Source organism: Emydura macquarii, unplaced genomic scaffold (assembly GCF_026122565.2).
Source record: "Emydura macquarii macquarii isolate MOO-44397 ecotype Brisbane River unplaced genomic scaffold, CSIRO-AGI_Emac_v2 contig_2680, whole genome shotgun sequence".
NCBI classification, from domain to species: Eukaryota; Metazoa; Chordata; order Testudines; family Chelidae; genus Emydura; species Emydura macquarii.
Genome location: NW_027132817.1, coordinates 4,024,395 through 4,033,641, shown reverse-complemented (window position 1 = coordinate 4,033,641; position 9,247 = coordinate 4,024,395).

Genomic DNA, 9,247 nt, shown 5'->3' with positions numbered 1-9,247 from the left:
CTGGGACTTTTGATGTCTAAAAACAATGAGGTTACACGAGTCAGGATGCTATATTTGGTCACTTCTTGTTATTTTTTGATGATAGATCATCACACTACATCAAGTTTCAAGTAAGGCTCTTATGGACACATGCAGCTTAAACAAATTTTTTGTTAACATGAAAAGAGCGAAGCAAATCACGTGCTCTGTTTAATAGTAATTGCCTATGAACATTAGCACTTGTAATGAAGGTAGTTTAGAAAGTAAAATAGAAGATTGCATTATCTCTTATTTGAAGCAGCTACTAAAGTATTTTAAAAGGGTCTCTAGCAAAGTTGTGCACTAGGATACAAAATCACCCAACTGTTAACTATCAGAAATGCCACTACTATCTTAAAATTGTATTACTTGAAGAAGAGAGACCAATCAGGAAACTAACCTGGGACTGCTACAGTCATTACATAAAACCTTGTCACAGGATGTGGTCCAGTGATAAACAAGGTCAGGCTAACATACCATCTGTTCATGGAACATCATATTGATGTTTTATTCTGTTTTACAGTTACATTGTTTCCAGTTGTTTAAAACGGAAGCAAAATGTCCCTGTAAAACATGTTTGTTTAACTGTTAAATGGTACCTAAAATAACAAAAACAGAAAAGTGCATGTACATTATGCTCTGTGTACAACAATTCAAATTTAAATTGTTTTCACGCCTATTTTACACCACACATGAGTTGTGTGCTCTTTAGAGGGCAATGAACCATGGTTTAGCTGCACTTGTTTGGAAATAGCTACTCTGGAACTCCTTACCTTGTTGACATTAGGTTGAGGATTGTGGAATTGCCTTGGGGAAGTAGACTATTATGGGTCTCTGCCAAACCTGTAAAACTCTGTCCACACTATAACTGAACTAGTTGAACCTAAAGAGAATTCAGTAGAATGAAGCAGAGGGTTCTGTAAAGAGGACATTGCCTGGTTAAAAATCATGGGTTTGTGTCTCATTACACTTCAGCACTTTTCACAGCTCAGAAAGTGTTAAAGGACCTTGAAGTGGATGTAAATAGGCTTTAGTGTAAAGGAGAATCAAGTCCTCTTTTAAATTCCTGTCTTCCTAGTTTACTAAATCAAAGAATTTTTAAAAATCCAATTTATACTTTCCAAATTGGGTCCAATTCTGCCCTCTTTGAAAAGAATGGAACTCCTAGTGATTTGACTGGGAGTCACCCTGGCTCAGTGAAGGCAGAATTGCACTTTTACTTTCTTTGTTGCACTTCCCTCAGGTTGAACTATGATGATGAGTCCATTCTTCATTCTGGGTCTCATGCAGTAGCACAGTTCTCTGGTGTCCGGCTTACAAGAACTGCAGGGGAATTTTTAATTCAAAATAAAATATAAAATGAAAACTGAAATTTAAGACAAAATCATGAAGCTATCTTTATTAGTATGTTTATCTCGGGCATCATATGGCCATTATTAGCAGGGTCTGACCACCTCACAATCTTTAATCCTGACATTACAGTACAGTGAAAACTTCTCCCAGTAAAGGACAAGACTAACTCAATAGATAGTGGGGGAGAAATGAAGGAGAGTTCCTTCCTTCCTTCATGGTCATCTGTGATTTTCAAGCAAAAACTGTTCTCTCTCAACTGCCCAAGAGGAATATGAGCTTCAAAAGGGCTAAGAAAGATTGGGCAGGTGATCAATGGTCCCACACATCAATCAGCAGAGCTGACTGGTTGTTTTGAGGGGGAGGGACTAAGCAGAACCCCATAACTGGAGTAGCAGCAGACACTCAGCTTCTGTGCACCCGGAAGCTCCATGGGGCATCCTGCTTACCAGATGAAGTTCCCCTTTCTGAGGTCTACAGCCAAGCCCTCCAATGGGTTGTAGTAAAATGTTATTTGATGTCAAGTGTTTCACCAAATCATACATAGCAAAAGATTCTGCCTCTTTTCTGACTGCATTTTCTGTTGATTTCTTTGGTTGGTTGGTTGGAGGGGGGGAGGAGTAGGTTTGGGGTTTTTTTTGTAGAGCTGTTAAAGCCCCCCACCTATTATGTAAGTGCTTTACAGAAATCTGATATGTTCACTATTTATGATCCCTTCCCCCCTTCCCCCCACTCTCCATCTCTCAGCTGCTTTGATGCCCACTGTCTCCTCCTTTGGCCTATGTTTTGTAAAGCACTTAAATGAGCTATCTTGTTGCATATTGGATATTCTATCGCCTCACTCTGTTCAATTACTACTTTATACAAAATCCCCAGCAGAGGTACTTTGTGCTCATTTTAGCCTCTTTCTACCTGTTAATTTATTTTCAAAAGATTTGTAAGGATTATTAGGTGCCAACCCATTTTCTCTCCCTTGTCAGTTTGTCTGATGTGCTTTTCTGAGCATTTATTGCCTTTTTCTTTTCTGAATGCATAACTTTCCCTCTTTCCTCTCTTGCATAGTTATTGTTCAAGCCTGTTCCACACACATCTGCACAAGACAACTCAAATTCAAATAATTAGTGAAGTTAATGCAAATTGTGCTTGAGAAAAAGAGAGCAAAATTCAGCCCTAAATATTACCTTGTACTTCAGCACCTCTTTTATTCAGTCCTACTGCTAGTTTATTTTCCATCATACTCTTCATGTTTTGTATGTTTCTAACACTTTCGTTGAACTGTCTGATAATGTAAGATGTTCACATTCACTCCCCTTTTGACAGAGCTGGATCATTAGGCCTGATTTATCCCACAATGTTAAACTCTTAAATCAACACATTCTCTTCATCTTCAGTTACAGACAATGTTTAAGAGGGTTTGAAAACTTTCTCTAGGTTACTTGCTTGGGGATGTAACCAGAATGTAATTTTACCTTGAAAAATAACTGTTTCTAAAAAAAGACATTGCGAGGATCCTATATACATTGTGGTGTTGTCCATGTCAAATTTGTTCTGCTTTCATATGAAAAAAAGTCTTCTTTTTAAATTGACAACCCATCAAGCCCCATATTCACTCTTACGCCCCCTTCGCCCATTTTAGTAGTAGTGGCTCTACAGGTGAGATTAAGCCCTCAGCTACAACTGTGCAAATCCATTGGATAAAATTATGAAGTCAATGGGAGTTTTGGTAGTGGCTTCAACTGAGTGAAAATTTCACCCATTACCTTTATATGGCGTCAGTGGTATTTGTACAAGAGTCATATTCTGAAGACTGGTTCTCATTCTCCATTCACTTTGGGATTGATTTTGCAAGGCTCTGGGCCCTCTGGCCCTAATCCATGAACTCACTGAAGGATATGCTCAATTTTAAACCAGTGCAGTCAATTTACATTATTAAAGTTATGTGTGAGTTTGGGAACCTAGATGAATCAGCACCCAAATCAGGAGTAACTCAATTAAAAACAGCGGAGTTACACTGGCCATGGAAAAAAAGTAAGTGAGAGGAAAATTAAGCCCTAACTGATAGAGACTCTTCAAACCAGTTTATTACAGTATTATTACAGGCGATGATGCAAGAGAGAGAACACACAACTTGAGGGTGAGGTGGTAGTGGTGGCAGACAGAAGAAACATCTTTTTACATATGCAGTGAGTAAATCTGATGTAGAAATAAAGAACACAAGAAATATAAAACCTCTGAGCATCATTTTTACTAAGTCATTTTAGGGTAGAGTCATACTCTAAAGCAGATTATTAAAATAGGTCCTGTGTAGTAGGTAGAATCCTCCAGGGCAGCATCCCTTCCAGCTATTAGAACGGATATTCTGTTGCAAAAAGAAATAGTGATGGTGCAACAACTGTGAAGCAATTAAAGAACTGTATAGCTTTTACACTGTCTTAACATTAAATGGAAAAAGACACTCACTTTGTTTGGATAATTAGCATAGGGAAACTTTTTTTTTCTTTCCATTAACCAAATGAGTCTGTTAATCTGAAACCGAGTTTCTGGTTGTACATTTCAGCTACTGTACATCTTTTAAATTGAATTTCAAAATAAATTATTTTTTCTTTTAGTTTATAGGTTATGGACTGAGATTTTCTGCATGAACATTGATTTAAATTCCATTTATGTAAACTCTAAAATTGTTAAATATTTGACCCTTGATTTAAATTTCAAGCATTGAATAGTCTACATGCTTTACATGTAGAATGTATTTTCCAGGGCAGAGTTTCTATGGAGTGGAAAGACATTTTTATCTGAGGTCCTCATCTCTTATGTAGAACCCCAAGGTATTTTTGTATCTGCTGAAGTGCTTAACTTCAGGTCTTTATTTTATTATTTCGCTAGTAGTCTCGTACATTTGTTCTTTCATCATCAAGTTCAAAATTTTTTCTGTTCTCCTTACATAGCTTTTATTCTATGGAAAAAAAAAAGTGCATTAACTCAGAGTTAAGGTTGCTTAGTAGTGTGTTATCCTTCTGCAGAACGATGAATTGAGCAAAACTCAAACTTCTGAAAAACAGGAAATTAATGGTTAAGGTTGCCCAGTTTCCCCATTATGTTCTCCACGAAGGATTAGCCAGATCTCCCAGAAATGGAATGGTCTCTTACCATTGTCTCAAAGGCTTCTGACTCCAGCTGATTCTGCAGGGAGGAGGGAATCAGAGAGGGATGTCGGCCTTTACCCACAGTGCCGCCCTCCCTGTTATTCCTGAGAACTTGTGGGGGGATGGAATGATTCACTGAGGTCTGAGTGATGGATTGAGCCCTTGAGGAGGGTGGCTAGAAGCTGGCTTAGCCTGCAGGGAGGATGAATCTCTTTGGGACACACATGGACCCCGTTCTCATTGATGTCCAAGTCCCTTGATATCCTCTGGGAGCACAAAGAGGGTGGGAACACAGCCCCTCCCCGAGAATTCCCCATGGGCAGGGAGCCTCCCCAGCAGGTGTAGCAGTGGTATAGGAGGTGAATCGGGGAGTTCAGCCCGAGCTTAGCTTTCCAGGGGCAAGGCACAAGTCAGAGCAGTCTCAAGGCTGCTCTCCATGTCAGCAGGACCAGGAATAAGGCCAGCACAAAGGATAGCACCCTCCATTTGAGCCCTGAGCCAATGGTAGGTACAATAGGAAGCCATGGAGACTCAGAGTCCTGATGTTACTAGTTCTCCTCTTTAGCTGGCAGAATGGGGGCTCCATGCTTTCTAGCAACAGGGACAAGAGTTCTAGACACCTGTCCTCAACCCATGGTGCAGAGTCACTTGCCAACCCTGCATTACTGCTGGCCCTGGACAGTAGCAGCTGGGCACATTACCCCTACTGCTTCCCTTCTGTTTCTAGGAAACCACCTTAATCACAACCTTCAAGGAGAAGAAACTTCAGTCATCCACCTATGTCCCCTTTCCTGGGGGTATTTGCTCAGTTGGGCAATGCAGCAGAAAGGGGATGCTGCATTGCAACATCCCTACTTGCAGTGACTTCTGCATTGCAATGCAGGACAAAAAGGGGAAGGAAAAATAAGTGTGAACAGTGACAATTACTTTTTGTAATGAGAGAGCCATTCCAAGTCCCTATTCAGATCCAAACTTGACACAATCAGACTGAGTCTCAATAGGGACTTGGAATGGTTATCTCATTACAAGAAGTAATTGTCATTGTTCACACATTCTCACCCTCTAATCAACAGTTGTGAATAGGCCTCATCTACCCTAACTGAATTGACTTTGTTAGCACTTGCCCTCCCCATTGTTATGTTTCTCACCCTTGGATGTGTATATATATATATACCTCCTCTCTGTGATTTCCACTTCATGCATCTGATGTAGTGGGTTGCAGCCCACAATAGCTTATGCCCACTGAAATTTGTTAGTCTTTAAGGTGCTATAGGACTCTCGTTGTATTCACAGTTTGAGTGGCCCAAAGGCTTAGTGGGTGCCATGCTGCCATGAGTGAAACAAACTCAGCTGAGTGAGACCATTTTGACCTGCATCACATCTATAGTTTGATATCTAGTTCTGAGAAAAAGAACACATGCACAAAACTCAAAAAACCCATCTGGAAACTCTTTGAAAAATGGCTATTTTGAGGAGCCTTATCCCTCCATAACCTCAAGTTCAAATGACCCTACTTTTGGACTGCTAAATCTACCCTGCACCCTCCTACGGCACACCAAATTCCAAAGGAATCCAAAAAAGTATGGCTAATTATAGAGGACTTAGAAAGGTTGACCTTTAAAGAAAAGTTATGACCGTTACTATAGTGGTGCTATAGCAACCTTTACTATAGTGGTGCTACTCTGATGCTAATATAGCTCATAATTCTGATCTCGCTTTGTGTCCCTCCTTCTCCCTCAGTAGTTTGTGCAGTTCATATTCTTCTACTTCAAAATGTGGCATTTGTTCCATTTCCCCTGGAAACTGATTCATACTTCACTTCAACTAGCTTTGCCCTTCACATACTTGTTTTGTGTTAAGATACCAATAACTGAAGTAAATTATTTCCTGGCACTAATACTCCTAAACAAATCTGCTACTCCAGCAGGCATAGATCCCAAAGTGATCAAGGAATAAGATACAGACTGTATTGAGAGCTACTAGGATGATCCGTGGAATGGAAAACCTGCCTTACGAAAGGAGACTCAAAGAGCTTGGCTTGTTTAGCCTAACCAAAAGAAGGTTGAGGAGAGATATGATTGATCTCTGTAAATACATCAGAGGGGTAAATACCAAGGAGGGAGAGGAATTATTTAAGTTCAGTGCCAATGTGGACTAATGGATATAAACTGGCCATTAGGAAGTTTAGACTTGAAATTACATGCAGGTTCCTAACCATTAGAGGAGTGAAGTTCTGGAATAACCTTCCAAAGGGAGCAGTAAGGGCAGAAAACCTAGCTGGCTTCAAAACTGAGCTTGATAAATTTATGGAGGGGATGGTATGATGGGACAGCCTTGTTTGGCAGTTGACTGAACTTTGACTACTGGTGGTAGATATACTAATGGCCTATGATGGGACATTTGATGGGGTGGGTTCTGAGTTATTACAGAGAATTCTTTCTTGGGTGTCTGGCTGGTGAGTCTTGCCCACATGCTCAGGATTAACTGATCACCATATTTGGGACCGGGAAGGAATTTTCTCCCAGGGCAGATGGGCATAGGCTCTGGGGTTTTTTTTTTTTTTTTTTTTTTTTTTTTTTGCCTTCCTTTGTAGCATGGGGTACAGCTCACTTGCTAGTTGATTCTCTGTTCCTTAAAGTCTTTAAACCATGATTTGAGGACTTTAATAACTCAGTCACAGGCTAGATGTTTATTACAGGAGTGGGTGGGTGAGGTTCTGTGGCCTGCATTGTGCAAGAGGTCAGACTAGATGATCATATTGGTCTCTTCTGAGTCTATGAGCCACTTCAGTCCTAGGCCCTGATTCTAAACCTAGTGCAGACTCTCATTGACTTCAGTGAGCTTTTGATCAGGCTCTAAGTCAATAGGGAATTCTACCTATTACTTCAAAGAACTTTGGATTCAGCCCAGAGGTAGCTTTGGTGGGTCAAAGGCCTAGCAGAAAGATCAGTGGTAATTATCTTCAAACAGGCTTTCCATAATCCTACCAAATACTGTTTTTGGTTTAATTTTCCTTTTTGAGGAGGGAAGGGGAGCTGAGCAGCAAAGCAGCCTTTGAGCTGCTGGTCCTCTGAGGGGAGGGTAGTAGGAAAGAGTAGAAAGCTGGAACTACGTAATCCTCATCAGAAGGGGACTGGAACAACCCAACAGCTGTTGCAGTTGGAGGTTGGACACCTAGGAAAGTGAGCAGTAGAATGGGGTGGCAGCTGGAGCAAAAGATTCTACAAAAACAGGGATTTGCAGCAATAGATTTTAGGGGTGGAGTATTCCCACTGTTCTGGGTTTAAGAACATTGTAGGGCCTTAATAATTGACTTTGGGAGGACAGGGAGACCCGGGGAATAGCGGCAGAGGGGAGTTTTTTTGTGTTTTGTGATTTATTCTTTATTGTGTATTTTAACACAGATGACAGATACAAACAGCAAAGACAAGAAGGGTATCTAACCTGGAGTAGAGAGTCAATATCAGATTTTTACAACAAGGTAGGTAAGACTAAACTAAATTATCAAGGGCAAAGAGTATTATAGCAAAAACAATCTGACTGCTTAAAGAGATTTGTCTGTACAATTAGTAGCAATAATCATTCCATTATATAGTGGAAGTCTGGGATTCTTTATAAAGTAAGATCATAAACTAATCACCAGAATTTTTCCCTTTAAAAAAAAAAAAAAGGAGAGAAAGGTGTTGAGAATGAGAATAGGTCTAAAGAAAAGCTTGAAATGTAAATAAGAGGGTAGGAAATGAAAGATAGGACAGGGGCGAAAGGGAGATATGTCTCAGGGAGTACCACAAAAAGTTACCTAATGGGCAACTGAATTGATTTTGATACTTCCAAAACATAGGGACCACATACCCATAAATGTATCTTGCTTGTTTCTATTACAAAGTGTTATTTGTTCCACTGCCACCTGGCTCACCAAGTCAGAGTACCATTCTTTGGTAGCTGGGTGCACCTGGGACTTCCACCATTAGAGAACAAGGCATTTGGTTATTATTAGGACTCTACCTAACCAAAGGATTTCTGTTTCCAAGACAGATTGGTTTGGCCTGACATGGCATAGCCAGCCTGCAGTTCCACCTTGATGGAGAGAAATAAATTGGCCTGAACATTTTCCTCTGTCAAGAAAGGACAGATGACAGGGCAATCCCACAGCATGATGGTATAAGGTAAAGCCTGCTGCATCGCAGAACCAGCATTTGTCAAACCTGACTGTTCTGGACCTGAAAAGTCAATAGATCCAGTCCAGTGCATCATCTGAAGGATTTTTTGCTTGATCAACCTTAACCCCAAGTCTCCTGACCAGTGCTGTGTGTTGGAACAAATCTGATTCTACTGAATGTTGGTAAGGGATGTTGAGAGCTCTTGTTCCCATTTCCTTATAAAATGGTCACTAATGATTGCCAGTTTGCCTGATAGGTAGGAATAGATTCTGGCCAACAGCTTGAATAGACAGTAACATTTTCAAAAAGCCTGGGGGGTTCGGTGCTGCAAACACATCTTAAACTGGTGTTGCAGAACATGCCTGAATTGAAGATATTGCATTTATTCTTTGGTCCAGTTGAACTTTTCCCCCAAGGCAAGGTAAAGATATGAAGGAATCATTTTCAATTCAGTTCTTTCTCAGGGGGATGTGGTGTGTTGATTGGAGACTGTGAATGTGTAATGATTCCATTTGGCTTTAAATACTCAGTGGGAAAATAAAAAGCAAACATAGAAGAAATTGAGAGAGGAAATAA